The 15,995-nt window shown below is 38.6% G+C and overlaps 1 protein-coding gene across 3 annotated transcripts in view; it reads right to left on the reverse strand.

Annotated features, from left to right (window-relative positions):
- Positions 1-15,995, reverse strand: part of Pard3b (par-3 family cell polarity regulator beta) — a 1,018,635-nt gene that overhangs the window by 712,990 nt on the left and 289,650 nt on the right. The window lies entirely within an intron of this gene.

Below are 15,995 nucleotides of genomic sequence, written 5' to 3' on the forward strand. Positions count from 1 at the left end.
CACACAGTCCCAGAATTTCTTTCATTTACCTTGCCTAGAAGCCACCTGGAATTTCTCTTTTCAAAGAAACCTCCACAGGTCACTGTCTAGCCAGTCTATAAAGACTAAGACTTTTCCTCATTTTATAGATTAAGGCATACATGTTAAAGCAACTCAACCACTGGAGATAACAATGGTGGGTATGGGGAACTAAATAGAATATAGAAAAAAGAAAGTTTAAGTATTTCTTATTGTCCAATCTTGTCAAAGTATTAACAAAATTATGTATAGAATATAAGACCATCTGCGAAGAAATAGCTGCCAAATTAAAATTTATCAACTTATAGATGCCAAGGTGCTAATCTGTTCCACAAATACACAAACAGATAGATGTGCACATATGGAATGACCAACTAAACAAAAGTGCTCACCATATTGGGAAGCTTAAAGTAATAATAATAATAGAACATTTTCAATTAAGTAGCTAAATGTTAACATTCAAAGTTATGTTTTCCTATAATACACATGTGTCTGGGTTTAACTATGAGGTAGACATCAATTGTTTTAAATTATTTTTTAAGATGAAAAAAAATTTTATAGAAACATCCTAACCTTATACCACAGGTAATTCCAATGTGTTTCTTTAGAAGGCTTCTCCAAGTTTTTCCTTAATAAAACACTGAATCAAGATGCAAAGAAACATACATCAGCCAAAATGCTGCAGCATGTTTGTTCTAATATAATCACAGGATGTTGGCTTCACTCCTAGATAATTATTGCATTAGTTAGCCAGGGCTCCCTGTAGGGTTATGCAATTTTTTAAAGTAGTTAGACCAGATATCCTGTCCATGGGAAAGTCACTGTGTGCAGTCCCGTGTCAGCTGCATCTTTCTGGGTGATAACAGTCCTTTGGCACACTCTGCTGTATTCAGACTGTTTTTGTACTTGACTACTGTCTTCCCTGCCCTCACTCTCTATATGTATGATATACATATGTAATATACACATGGAATTTTCTAGCAACCAGTGAAAACAGAGATGGCAAACAACTGATAAATACAACATGCTAAACAAGGCTAAGTCACAAATCCATCTTTGAGTCTCTAGCAAACCTTTCTTTGCATGAGCAATGGCAGCCCCTCTGAAAACACTGCAAAGCTTCTCTCAGAAAAGAGGGCCATTGGGTAGAGCAATCTCCATGGATTAAAAGTTGGCAGTCTGGAAAAGAAAATCACAGATCAAATCTTTTCCTTTCAAGAAGCACAATCCAAGGACATCAAAGGAATGCATCCCTTAGAACAGTCACACTTTGTCTGATCAATATAAAAGATGTGTGGCTATTTCACACTTAATAAAACAATCAAAGTGAAGGAGCCCCGCCTTTCTTTTCCATGGAAATTCCAGTAGTGATCAGTTAGAGCCTGTTTGTTTCAAACTGACAGGAGTCTGGCACCTGACTTCGGTTGGCCAGTGAACCCAGCATTGGCAGAAAGCATAAGCCTGGTGATATTCAGGCTCTACAAACCCAATTTCACAATTAAGCTATGAGCTGTAAGTATACAAATTGATTAGGCACAAGAAAGTATACAACAAGTACATCACTGTGAATCCAAAACCCAATTCCCCAATCTTTTAATGATGATAATTGACAAACTTTGCTAGGTTGACAAAAGGATACAATGGAAACCTGGGAAAATTACCAGGGAATCCTGTACTATACTCATACACCATTATTGCATATGCCCGTGGAAATAACCTACAAGACATCAATCTAATACTGCTTTCCTAAAAGGCATGGTAGTGCTATAAAGCTAAGCAATACAGATGTTGATTACATCATGCCTTTAAGAGGCAAGGTGGTTTGCCCAGTGTCATTGATCGTAAGATGAAGAGTAACACAAGAAATCAACTGCCTTGCTCACAATCAGAGCCCAATGGATCTGACTCAGTCAACTCCATAAAACTTCACCTTGATCCCAATGGCCTTAAGCACTTTGAGAAGTTCCCTTACTCCAACCACTGAAGTCAACCTCTCTGCAGAAGGTTCTGTCATGGCTTCCTTTTAAGCCAATGTCAGGGATGCTGATGCAGGGGGAATTCAGAGACCTGGGTAACATTCAGTAAAAAAAGTTGGGTTCACTTCTTTTACACTTTTACACTTAAAAACTGAACTACCATCATCAGAGGATGCTGCTATAAATCACTTCTTCGTGCACCTTTCCTACAAAGCACTTATAATTGAACCATTTCTGAAGTGACAACAATTATAGGAGTAAAACATTTATAGCATACATTTTTCCACATCACAAATAGCTAAGGGCATCCAAAGCAACCAACAATTATAGCTTTCTGCTTTAAGTACTGAACCTTCTGCAGGGCTGGGGGGGGGGGAAGGGGAAGAATCGTTGTCAATCTTGTAAACCCTAAATAACCACTACATGCTTCATTTCTTTCTTCCTGAGTAGCATTCCTGTAATTTGCAATTTTCTAAAAAAGACATCACTAATAATCACATACATTCTGTCAAAGCTAACAATAAAAGTTCTGCTCTTAATCCTGGTATAACAAACAGCAGGACTTACTTCATGTTTCTCCTGGATATGGCTCCTCATAAAAAATAAATATTAATTCACATATGGGTATGCATATGCCATAGACACATAGACAAACACATACATATATAAAAATATATGTATATATTAGTAGAAATGTGAAGAGATATGAAAAATAAATCACTATGGAGGAAATGTGTCTTTATTATAATATGTATGTACATTATTGAGAGGTAATTATTAATATTTGTTATAGTCTTATGATAACATAAAATAACACATGATCATAAATAATGTCAAGAATAGAAGACTCAGTGAGTAACAGTGTTTGCCCCCAAGTCTAAGGACCTGAGTTTAATTATCAGTCTATAGAAGGCAAAAATTGACTTAAACAAGTTAGTCTTTAACCTTATTATGCATTCTGTGGCACACATGTAGACACGCATACATACAGAACAAATAATCAGTTATCAACTAAACAAATTACTATCAGGACAAATTGAGACAGTATTTGGAAGGGAGAATAGGAGGACTTACACTTTCACCGTGTTTCTGTAGTCTTAACTTCTGTTTCAGTTTTTATGTCCAACATTTTTTCTGTATTAGTGGACAGTAACATGTCAATTAACAAAGTCTAATAAGAATTTAAAGAATTTATATAATTATATACCTAAGTTTTACTGCTTTGCCTAAGATCATTGTCAGCTCCTATAAAAACTTTTCATTAAAAAAGGCAATTTCTTCAGTCCTTTGAAGGGGCATAATTAGCTTTTCTGACATATCAAAGTCACCTTGCAACACTAACTCTATGCTGTAACACAGAGCCAGGTGTGCTGGCACATGACATTTTCTTTACGGTGCCAACAGAACTGTTGATGGTGCCTCTGTAGTTTTATATCTGACAGTAGGTGCAAGTAAATAACATTTTTATTTAAAACAACTATAATGCACAGTGATAATGAAGAGCAGAGGCAGCTTTTTCATTTACAACCTGTCTATAAATTTCGGCAGGAAATTGAAACTAATTTAATATGCTCAGTCTGAGGAAGTCACCCGGTTCTAAGAACAAACATGCCATAGTTAAATTGCTGTAGCCAGGGTAACTCTCACTGAAATGAACAAAGCGGCAGGGGAGGGCTCCTAACTGGCGCCTCTGAACTGACGTGTAGTATTTTCAAGGAGTGGGTGGCAGCACGGAGCTCTTCTGTCTGCACAGTGAGTCCAGTTATCCCATTACTAAGAGTATACTCTACTGCCGTCCCTGCCTTTCAGGGAATAAAAAAATTACCACTATTTATTCTGTGTCAATTCAGAAACTCAGTGTAGAGTGAGGCTTCATGAAACCCTGGCATTGTGGGTGATAGTGTGCTCTGTTTCCCTTAAATAAACTCACTGTGCAGAATGTCTATAGCAGGGAGCTTTGATTTTCATATTTGGGTCTGCAAATTAAGGACATTTCAGTTAAGTCTTTAGACAATGTCAGGCAGAGGCCTCTACTGGTAATACAAATTTTAATACAATTTAAATTTTAATAAGAGCAGGACGTGAGGGAGAACCACAGAGAGATGTCAGACTCTGAGTGTCCAGAAGCCACTGGCCTTAAGAGAAGGAACAACCCAGAGATGAGGAAACAGCTCCCCTGAGGCAAAGCTGAAGTTTGGGATAGGATCTGAGCAAGTTAGATGGATGGGCTAGCCTGGTCCTAACCTTTAAGCCTGTGTCTGCTAAGGCTTAGTGCGACCTTAAGTGGGAGGAGACAGAGAGCAAACAGTAAGTTTTCTGCATGAAAGCAGAACCCTTCACTCACTCAACGAACACTTCATCTACAGAAACACATTTCAGATTCCACAATGAAAAGCAGAAGGAAAAAAATTGGTTCTTTACCACAACATGTTCTATACAGTCTACTTTTAGAAAATATTTGCATTTAAACTAGCTGCATGCAACATTTACCAACTGGATTCAGTTGTAACCATTATGTATTTAAAAAGGGCTCTGTGAAAGATCCCCTGGGTTATTGTATGTCAGGAGACAAAAGACTGAAGCTACATTTAATGTCTTTAATGTAATTACTCCGTGAACTTTGTACCAGTTTCCATTCACAAGCTCTGCCTGACAAGAGACAGAAAAGTACGCACTGCCTCTGAGACTGAAGCCAGTGTCTTACAACCAGCCACGGCAATCAGCCCCAAGCTGGGGGACACTTTCCTCTACACTTTAAGCCTCAGAAAGCCAAGGAAAGGTTAGTACTAAAAACTAAATGAAGACCCTGTCAAGGGCTTTGAAGACACTGTCACTGGTCACTCAACCCCCAGTGAGACCCTGGAGGATTCTCTCTGGACAGGTATTTCCTGGTCACTCTGCAGGCGAGTCCTTGGTAAATGAGGTACCCACAAGCTAAAGACTCTAAAGTGCTCTGTGGCTAAGGTAAGGCACCCCTTTTTATCTCACTTTAAAACTATCAGAATCAATCCCCCTTTTATATACACACCTCCAGTAAGATGTGATCCACTTTGTACAAATGGAAATGAGGGTGAGGGGTTGCTGTTGATGCTCTTGTTTAGCCTGTAGGGTGGGTTCCACACAAACACTGGTAAAATCAAACCAAACTAAACCAAAGCTCTTTTAAATGGATCAAGAATTTCCAATGAAGCAAACATCCCCAAGAGACCATTGGGGAAGGCAACCCCAGGAAGGTATGTGTCCTCTTGAAGCCCAGCGAGCCAAAACAGAAGACATAACATTCTACAATATTTAAAAATGTATGCTGGGAACAGAGGATGACTGTTAGTGGGGCTGAGGCTCCTGTTTAACACTGCTGAATGATTTAGAGTGGATCTGGAATGAACTAGATACTTACGAATGGACTACAAGGGCTAGAAAATTGGCTCACTGGGATAAAACACTGGCTGCCCAAACCTTGTCATCTGAGTTTGAGCTCCAGGATCCGAGTGGTGGAAGAAAAGAACCAACTCTCAAAATTTGTCTTCTTTCATGACCATGCACACACACACACACACACACACACACACACACACACAAGTAAATAAATAAGTAAACAAAGGAATTTTAAAAGAACAAAGAGACAAGTACTGTGTATAGGGAGTATTCTGAAGAGTGAAGAGTAAATAGAAACACAGATCCAAGAATCAGATGGGAACCCTGCTTCTCCCTTTACTAGCTGCATGATCTCAGACCAGGGGCCCTGGCCCTCTGAGGCAGTTTCCTTGTCTGCTAAAATGGGTCTAACAGCTTGTAACTGCATTTTATTGCTGCAAGGATAGAATGGCATCCAAGTGTTCTTTGGGGAAAAAGTCAAAGCATGAAGCCCAGTCAAATTGTGTGTGAAGCAAGAGCAGGCCAGCTTTATCGAGAGCTGAGCCCTGAAGCGTGTCGGCTTGTAGATACATGCTCCTTATCCGTGTTTCATCCACTCAGTCTTCTGAGTTCAAGATCTCTGTTTATCCAGAACACAATTACCAAATTCCTATAAAGTTAGCACAATGACCTCCTCAAAGTCAGCGCATGACCTTTACCGGCTGTCCTAACAGATAGTAAGCATGGTGACATCAGTCTGGGCATATTCCACAGGATTCAAACACATGGAAAGACAAAGAACTGAAGCTGTATAGCTGGCTCAGTACAGAGCTGGAGAGGGAAGCAAAACAACCACCTACAAAACCAATAATGGCATTTCCTCTCGAGCATTCTGAAGGCATGGTTAAGAGACTAAAGGAAGGAACATCTCTAGACAGGTATGTGAGTGCTGTGGTCCTGTGCATTCTAAATGAAACCTTCTAGGCAGGACCTTCCAATCTTTGTGATGCATTTTCCACATTGTTACATATATGTTCTGTACTATATTATGTACCTAACATACCTTCCTATGATAATGTATATGTATAAAATTTTTCAAGTGATTGTGAAACAGTGCCATGTGCTCCTTTTTGATCATTTGCTGTATCTAGATGTCTACCTTTACTTTTAGAGAGAGAAAAAAAAGAACAAAAATAACTGCACTTCTAATATTTAACCTGGTTTGAAGTCAACACTGTTTTCTGGTTTGGTTGTGGTCTGAGGAACTTTTTATTTTCATTTCTTTTTTGAGCAGCTCCAAAATAAATGATAATTATAGAACTGCAATTATCTGTCCATTTTTAATGACTGTGTTAAAAGTCTACACTCTATGGAAAAGGAAAGGGCAAGAAGGCTTTCTAGTGGCATTTGTCTCCTAACACCACAGGAAGGCATTGTATGCATTTACAGAAGATCTCATAGCTCCATCTAGCTCCAGCAGATGGAACTCGGGGAATATAGAATTACACCCTATAGGGTGAACAGGAGAGGTGAGGGAAATCAGGACAGCCCAACAAGAAACTACACAAGAGCGAAGTTTGTGAGTACAGGGAATTTGTCAATTAACACTGATTAAAAAGAATACTCATTAGTTAATTGACAGTTGATTTTTCTAAATAAAGAAATCACTCCTGTCATCATTCCTTGCCTTTTTAGCATCTCATTTTTTAAAAATAGGACCGATAATGTGAGGCGGGATTCAAACTGAACAGTTTCTTCCCACTGAAATGTTCTTCCACCTTGCACATTGTTTTAAGCACTGAGTTCTGCCTGGAGCCCAAGAAAACCAAGAAGTACCTTCTTAAAGTGAAAGTGATGGATGCACCAGGAGATGCTGCAGAAATCCGCCATGGTTAGTGTTTTTTAATTTGAACAATGGCTTTCTTTGCATTGTTTATAGCCTACAGTAAATCAAACAGAAAGTCTTACAAATTGCTCCAAAGGGGGGTCTAATTTAAAATATAATTACAATCATGAAAAACCTACAAATATGTTTTTAATCTGAAATTCAAAAATAAACATTAAAATACTAAATGATTAGCTAGGAAAATAACCATGGGCCTAAAATTAAGATACAGAGGAAGTATATATACTTACAAGAGAATTAATCAAAGTCAATTCACGGCAGATTCTGTATCTGTACATAAAGCATTGGGATTTATAGTTGATACTATGAAATGACAACATAATTCTTGTGTTTTATTGGAATGTTTTCAAATATTTTTAAATGTTTTAATAGTAGAAAGCTAATCTTACATTTCTCTAAATGCCATTTGATGATGTAAAGATCAAAACAAACCCCCATAATCCCTGTAACCAAAACCAATGGGTATTTAATTCAGTTTAACTAGATTCCAGTTAACTATTAAGAAAGCATTGTCTCCACCTCCTTCCTTCCATTGAGACATCATTTGAACTTCACTTTCCTCTGCAGCAAGTAGTCGCACATTGCTTTCGTGGAGCACAGGAACACGCCATCTTGTTGTTCTTGAAAACTTTTCAACCTAACAGTTAACCTCCAGGACTGAGCAAATGACTCTACATGACTCCAACCAAGACAGCTCTGGCTCCAAATCCCAACACTGAGCACTACCCTCATATGTGGGACAGAATTAGGACCACATACCTCCTGGCTTAATGAGAGGATCAAAATTCTTGTTCTAGACCAGATCTTCCCAGAATGTCAGCCCCTCCCTGTCCTGCTATGCCAAAGGTTACTGGGCAAGCCCTGCAGAAGCATCCAGGAGTGCCCTGAGTAGCATTCAGATGAATTAAACAGCACCATCTTTTCATGCCAGCTAGAGATGCTCTGAGTAATAGTTCCAGTAAGAGGTATTCTGGTAGTTGTCCAGTTAGTTGTCATGCTTTACACTTTATTTGGCCTGGAGCCTGACAACATACTTAACTTCCTTGCTTCCCAAAGAAAGAGGGCTTTCTTGCCACCCCAGCCAAGGTGTTCCTTTGAGGGGACTTGCAAGTGAGAGGGAGACAAAGAGAAATGACAAGATGCCACCCCACCATCAGAAAACAAAAGCCTTGTTCCAACAGCATGACCAGGAAATTGTGGGAAGAACTGGAAGGGTAAGGTCGAGGCCTGGCACCCGACTCTCATCTGAGCTGAAGTCTTATCAGTACGTATCCTGCACAGCAATGACAAACAGAATAGAAACAGGGACAAAGGGAGACTGATCTCCTATAGCCCTCATGGAAACAGGCACATATTCTGGTGTTTATATTGAAAATATTACAGACACACACACACACTATACTGGCTGTTTTTGTGTGTCAACTTGACACAGGATGAAGTTATCACAGAGAAAGGAGCTTCAGTTAGGGAAGTACCTCCATGAGATCCAACTGTGGGCATTTTCTCAATTAGTGATCAAGGTGGGAGGGCCCTTTGTGGGTGGTACCATCTCTGGGCTGGTAGTCTTGGGTTCTATAAGAGAGCAGGCTGAGCAATCCAGGAGAAGCAAGCCAGTAAGGAACATCCCTCTGTGCCCTCTGCATCAGCTCCTGCTTCCTGACCTGCTTGAGTTCCAGTCCTGACTTCCTTTAGTGATGAACACCAGCATGGAAGTGTAAGCTCAATAAACCCTTTCCTCCCCAACTTGTTTCGTGGTCATGTTTGTGCAGGAATAGAAACCCTGACTAAGACACACACAAACACACACACACACACACACACACACACACACACACAGGCACACACACACACAGGCACACACACACACTCATACACACACTTACACACACACACCTTTAAATATTCTACATACTTGTATAGACTAGAAAGTTCAGGGTAGAAATAAGATTCAATACCTACATATGTTTGGTTTTTCTCACTATTTTCAGACTTCTTTGATCCTAGGGCAGAAAACTGTTAATCGCCTCCATGCTCCCTCCAGTGTTACATGACTGGATAAAAAGAATCACAACCGATATCAACAAACTCCCTGCATTAAGCAGATCTCATACTGCATCAAAGAAGTTATCAGACTATTTTGTTGTCTTCTGTTTTTAGACACTCCTAAATATAGTTTCTGTGCAGACAAAGCTATTCAGCCTTAAGGCTCCAAATTATAGATGGGGAGGTAGAGAAATTGCTAGTGGCCTAAATTATCTCAGCAAAATCAGAATCACAGTTCCACTGAAAATTCTATACTCTTTAAAGTTATTAGCAAAGGACAGAGGGCAAAGGTCACTTCTGCCTATTTCAGCCCTAGAGAGACTATAAGTGAAGACTCCTCAACAAGGTCCCAGTATAGATTCTATACAACCTTGAAAAGCAATGAAAGGAATCAGAGAGAGAGAAAAAGGACTCCTCTCCATTGGGATGATAGAATCCCATGGAAATACTATCACATAGCCTCTCCTGGCTCTCACAAACCACATCCTATCACGTAGAACTAGGCAAGAAGTAGCAGGAACGGCCCTTACAAGGAAAAGGGGCAGTCATGTTAAGTAGCCCACAAAGTGTCCATGGCAGTCATCAGGAAGAGTAAAGCATTGTTTGACTACTCTAATGGTAATGTACAAATTTACTCCAATGTCTGACCCTCTGTTGCTGGCTTTAAACACTGCCAACCATCTTTCTATTGAGTTCCTATGACAAGAGCTCACCATTATGAATAAAAGCAGGACCCAGAAAGATTCGCCAAAATCCCCTAGCCTGCCACATTTGCTGTGCCATGTAACCTTCCCTACCTCAAGAGGCAAGAAACTATAAATTATCATATGCAAATGAGCTCCATTGATGATCCTGTGTAAATTTCAAACTATGACAAAGTGGTATTGTTATGATATTAAGGACCTTTCTGGAAGCTATTGAAGTGACTGAGTCTGAACACAGTGTTTTGAAAGTAAAGTGAAATCCTCAGAATTCCAGGGTTCCCAGCTGAATTCCTAGTGGTCATGAAGAAAAACAGGCTGAAATCCCATGACCGTGGCATGATGGCAGGCAGTTTTTAAGCCTCATGCATTATGTACCACAGCCTTGTACCATACTATTCTGTCACTATTTACAGGCACCGAGCCTGTGTGTGAATTATTTAATTCTCATAAACCTGTCCCCTCATTTATAAAGTAAAGAAAACAATGGCACTAATATTAATCTAGGAGAATTGTTGTGAAGGTAAAATGAAATAAGCCTTTAAAGCACTGGGTCCCCCTCAAATACTTAATAAATAGGATGTCATTTATTTATAGCTCCATCTGACCTTTTCTTCAACAAAATAGATTTATTGATAGTTAATTCACAATTGGAGGCCTTTTTTGGCCCAAGTCATGGAAAAGGACCCATGGACTCTCCTGGGTCTTCATGAGGTCATCATGTAAGTCTGCCAAACGTCCTAGAATAGAATGAGATGTACAGACATTTTCCAAAGTACCCAGTGCTTCAAGCAGAATGACATGTAGTTTGCATTTCTCAGGGATGGTTTAGGCTACAGACCCAGCTCCATCAGTCTCTAAGATCCAGTGCATAAGATGCTTGCTTTCCTGGGATGGCCCTTCTGTCCCTATGGTTTCAAAGACAAAGGAGAGTGTAGGTCAGCTGAAATGTTGCAGTTAGTTCCATTCTGGCTTGTGACAATAAAACAGTTAGGGAAACAATTAAAAATTAATAGAGTGATTTTGGAATTATTTTTTAAGCAATGCAGAAACACCTATTCAAAAGAGACAAATGTCTGTTACTTACCTCCCTGGAAAGGGAAAGGTACTATGGGAAATGAAGTGTCAAAACATATAAAATGGTCAGGGATTTCTTTTTCATTACTGTTATCAAATTCCAAAATTAAAAAGTCAATAGGGCTGTATTATTTATTCAAGGGACACAATGCACACAAAACAATGCTCAAAGGTGCATTTTAAAGACCTTCAAACACGTTAAGGGAGCTGAAGTTATAAGATAATAAAAATACTATTACAGTCCATTAAGCATGTTGTAATGGTGCTGAGGGGAAACGTACCCATGTTTTGTGAAAACCTATTTCCACCCATCTCCCTGAAAGGTAATTCAGTTCAATGTCCAGATCATAAGACACACAAAAGACTATTAAACAATGCAGAAATGTAGCCCTCCAGTTTGAAAGTGGAAGGGTTGTTAGAAGGGCATCTATTTGTGTGCATGTGTTTGTGTGTATGTGTGCAATCCTGAAAGCATTCTTATTTGTCAGGGTCAAAATTAAAAATAATCAAATCAAAATTTCAGGTTTTCAATAATTTGAATTTATGTTTTATAAAAACCAACAAGTCTGTTTCCAACTTGTGGAGCATCCTCTTTTGACAAGGGTAAAAATTCTGTTTTTAATGATAAACTATTTCAAATGTTTATGCCCCTGGATTATTTAAGGCATAATTTTCATATATACAAATATTAATGATCCATAGCTATACAAAATACATTTATTTATGCATATAGAAGGGTATTTGCATATGTGCACATACAATCAAACATTTATACACCTACACCTCAAATACTGACTCTGCAGAGAAGATAATCTAAAACCATCACTGCTAATAGTTGCTGTATTTTTCTGTTCTTAATCTGTTCTAATTCCAAATGCCAGAAAATGTTGGTCCTAATCAAACTTGTGCACAGTAAATATTTTAGTAAATTATTATTAAATAATTATTCAGATAGGCACACACACACACACACACACACACACACACACACACACGCGTGCGTGCGCACACACACACACACACTTGAATACATACTGAATCTATGGATTAGTACTTTAAAAAAACAAAACAAAGAGAGCTCACATATTAAGTATTAACTTTATGCCAAACTCTTCATGTTTCATGAATAATTCCATTTAACCATTAAAATAATTCATAGCCAAAGAGAATAAGGACCAGCATATGGTTCCTAGGCTCCTTCATAGGAATCATTCTTCTCATACCAAACAACTAATTATTTAAGAGTAAAATAAAACAATACAGTTTAGTATATAGGCTGAGCATATCAAAGAACTTCAGGCCTATAACAATGTCAATGTGATCTGGAGCATACCCTATGTAAAGATATGAGATGAGAACAAGTGGACAGCCTGGTAGAATACAAAGCTAGCTATGCTATAGACAAGGCTTTCCCTCACAGCAAAGGCTGCATTTAATCTTCATAACTCCCAACCAAGGTTCAAAGATTTTCAACAAGAATGTTGAATCACAAGCTCACAAGCCCAGACTCACTGTGTGTTTTCTTCCAACCAACTCTTGCATACTATTAATACATCTCACTATCCTTTTATATTATTTTTCCATTAGGGTTGTATTTTTAAATGATCACACTAAGAGAGTGGTATTAATATCCAATGGACAAAGGTTGGGAATATGAATATCCCACAATGCATTGAAGACACCTCTCTACTACAAAAGCTCAAAATGTTAATAATGCCTAGCTTGAAAAGTACTTATTAAGCTATCAACATATCATTTCCAACGTACTCACTTATTGGTTTTGCTTTTGTTTTCTTTGGTTGGAGGTAGGGATTCGACTTTTGCTTGTTTATCTGTTCTTGGGACCTGGTCTCACTCTGGAGACATGGCTGGCCTGTAATTCACAAAGATCAGCCTGCCTCTGCCTTCCAAGTGCTGAGATTAAAGGTGGGTGTTCCCCTACCTAGATCACTTACTTGACCAGTTATAGGCTGCATTGTCTATACACTACAATCTCTTGTCAGTACCAAGGTTTGGGTGGGAAGCAAATCATTCTCCCATTTCAGTTTATATTCAACAGCGAGAGACAGACCTTAAGTACAGAAAGAGATATAATTAGTTTAAATGATAAGAAATGTGAAGAAGATAAGATGATAGCTACATGATGATGAATGTCATGAGTCTACTATTAGAACTATATTAGGCAGGATTGTCAGGAAAGACTTCTTCAAATAGAACGAAAGACTTTATACTAATATTTCAACTCAGAAGATGGTGGCTTCCAAGAGAGCCCTAAAGAAAGAAGAAACCAGAGTATATGTTCCATGACAAGAAAAAACTTCTAGAAGTAAAGGCAAGTGAGGGGGAGCATACTGGGTCAGAGGGGGTCCTGGCTCACAAAAAATTATAGTAGTTTATAGAATGGTATCATCTAGACCTTTCGAGTCTCAGAAAGATCTTTATATTTTTCTCTAAGCCAACAGATCTAACTTCAATGTTTAATCATGAAACCACAAAATGGGATGCAACATAAAACTACCCTGACTTCCACAGAAATATTTGTCAAGGCTTAGGGCAGGGGATCTGGAACTATATGAAGAAGCCAAGGCAGAAGTTGAAAATGACCCCTGGATTTGGGAAAGTACAGGCATGACAAGAGAACAGCAAACCATTTGCTGTCAGACAATTCCCACAGTGAAACACTATCAAGATAAAAGGAAGAGCCCATGGAAAACCAAAAAGAGGGTCACAGCAGAAATTGGAATTTACCACATCATATTTATTTTGTGATGTAAACAGGGGGGAGTGGCAAGACTTAGAATAATAAAACCCTGTTTGGCTTCAATTTTCATAAAATTCAGCTTTGCACTTTTAGTAGACATGATATGAAAAGGGTTTTGCTTAATCTGAAAAACTGTGCACATGAGAAAAGCTAACGGCTGATAAAAGAATATTCTTGGATTACATGCTAAATACTTGTCTTAAAGGAACTAAAATTCTATGAATGTCTACATGTCAAGTCCTCTCAGTATACCTTTCTAAACATATAGCCAAATACTGTTCTCAAAGCTGTGAATAATTTACAGATCAGTTACTAGGAACTAAAATACATATTTTCAGAAGAACAATTCTAGTATAAGTAGTGATCACTTACAGACTATTTTATAAGGTAGGAAAATTTATTGAATTCACATGACATATACATTAAATCCCATAAGTGACCATGTTAAAGGCTGCATTTATGGGAAAACAGATGAAAGTGTGAGTTCATACTGACTCATGTCTGATAGAGTGAACGCTTTGCACATCCAAAGTCCCAGTTTGATGCAAGTAGAGACATTGTGGTCCTTGACCAGGGAGAAAGGTGACAGAGGATGGGGTATTGATAGTGATGGCCCTGGGAGTTGGGTACGGCTAGAGAAATCTACACTGAAAATTCATTGATAGGTAAAAACCTGGTTTTAATGGTAAAGGAAGAAAATGTCAAGGGCAAAAATGGGGGTGATAAAGGAGAGCTGGGGTCACCAGCACAGAAAAGAATATTCTCAGCAAAGGTTCTTAGCAATAGAAGGAAAGGAACTGTGAATTTAGAAAAAAAGAAAGGAAAAGAAAAGAAGAGAAAAGAAAAGAAAAGATAAGCAGGAATCAGCTTTTAATATACACTGTGTAGAATGCACCTGGCTGAAGCAGCTACCACAGGACACACAGGAAACTGTGTGGGATGCAGAGGGTGTTTGTTAATGTGGAATAAAACAGGAAATGCAAAATAAACCAGGGATTTCAAACAAACTAACTCTTAACAAATACTTGGAGTATCAAGAAAATCTTTATAAATTAATGAAAGGCATCAAAAGCCAACTCTGTCCCTGTCTCTGTCTCTCTCTGGTAGGTGAAAAAATTACAAGTTCCACACTGACAAAGTAATGTGAGCTGCCACAGGCTTAGATGGAATGAGAGCTGCCTGCCTTTGGGATCAAGTGCTCCCGAGAATAGCATCTCCGGGAGAGAATATCCGAGGGGACCATGAGGGCACAGGCTAAGCAAGGATTACAACTACAATTCACAACTTCAGCAAATTATTTATTTAAAAAGACCAATCATATTATTTAGATATTGTATTTAATAATATAACATGACCTGGAGGTCTCTAAATAGGTCTGAGTGATTATCAAATATACAACTGGCCCATCTGAAGGTTTCAAAATACAAAGTCTTCTAAGCAAAAGGACATTAACATTTGTCCTGTAATTATTTGTTTAAGATACTATTTTAGCTATGTGTGCCTGTGCGTAGATAAACGCACATGATTGCAGTGCCCATACAGGTTGAAAGAGGGCGCTGGGTGCTCAGAGCTGTATCTACAGACAGTTCTGAGCTGTCTGATGTGGGTGCTGGGACCCACCCCAGGTTCTCTGTAAGATCAGTGTACCTTATTAACCACCCTCTTTCTAGCCCAAAGAAAACACTGAATGTCACAATTATTTTCTTTTTTTTTTAAATATTTTTATTTTCTATATTCTTTACAATTATTTTCTATTAGATTCATTTTCCTCTTTTTTTATTTTCTATATTCTTTGCTTATATTGCAAATGATTTTCCCTTTCCCGGTTTCCCCCTCCTCATAAGTCCCATAAGCCCCCTTCCCTCTGCCCATTCCCCAATCACCCCCTCCCATTTCTCTGTCCTGCTACTCCCCTACAATGCTGTATCAAGTCTTTCCAAGACCAGGGCCCTCTCCTTCCTTCTTCTTGGGAACCATTTGATATGTTAACTGTGTCTTGAGTATTCAGAACTTCTGGGCTAATATCCACCTATCAGTGACTGCATTCCATGTGTATTCTTTTGTGATTGGGTTACCTCACTTAGGATGATATTTTCCAGTTCCAACCATTTGCCTGAGAATTTCATGAATTCATTGTTTTTAATTGCTGAGTAGTATTC

The sequence above is a fragment of the Apodemus sylvaticus genome, chromosome 9 (assembly GCF_947179515.1).
Source record: "Apodemus sylvaticus chromosome 9, mApoSyl1.1, whole genome shotgun sequence".
Taxonomy (NCBI): domain Eukaryota; kingdom Metazoa; phylum Chordata; class Mammalia; order Rodentia; family Muridae; genus Apodemus; species Apodemus sylvaticus.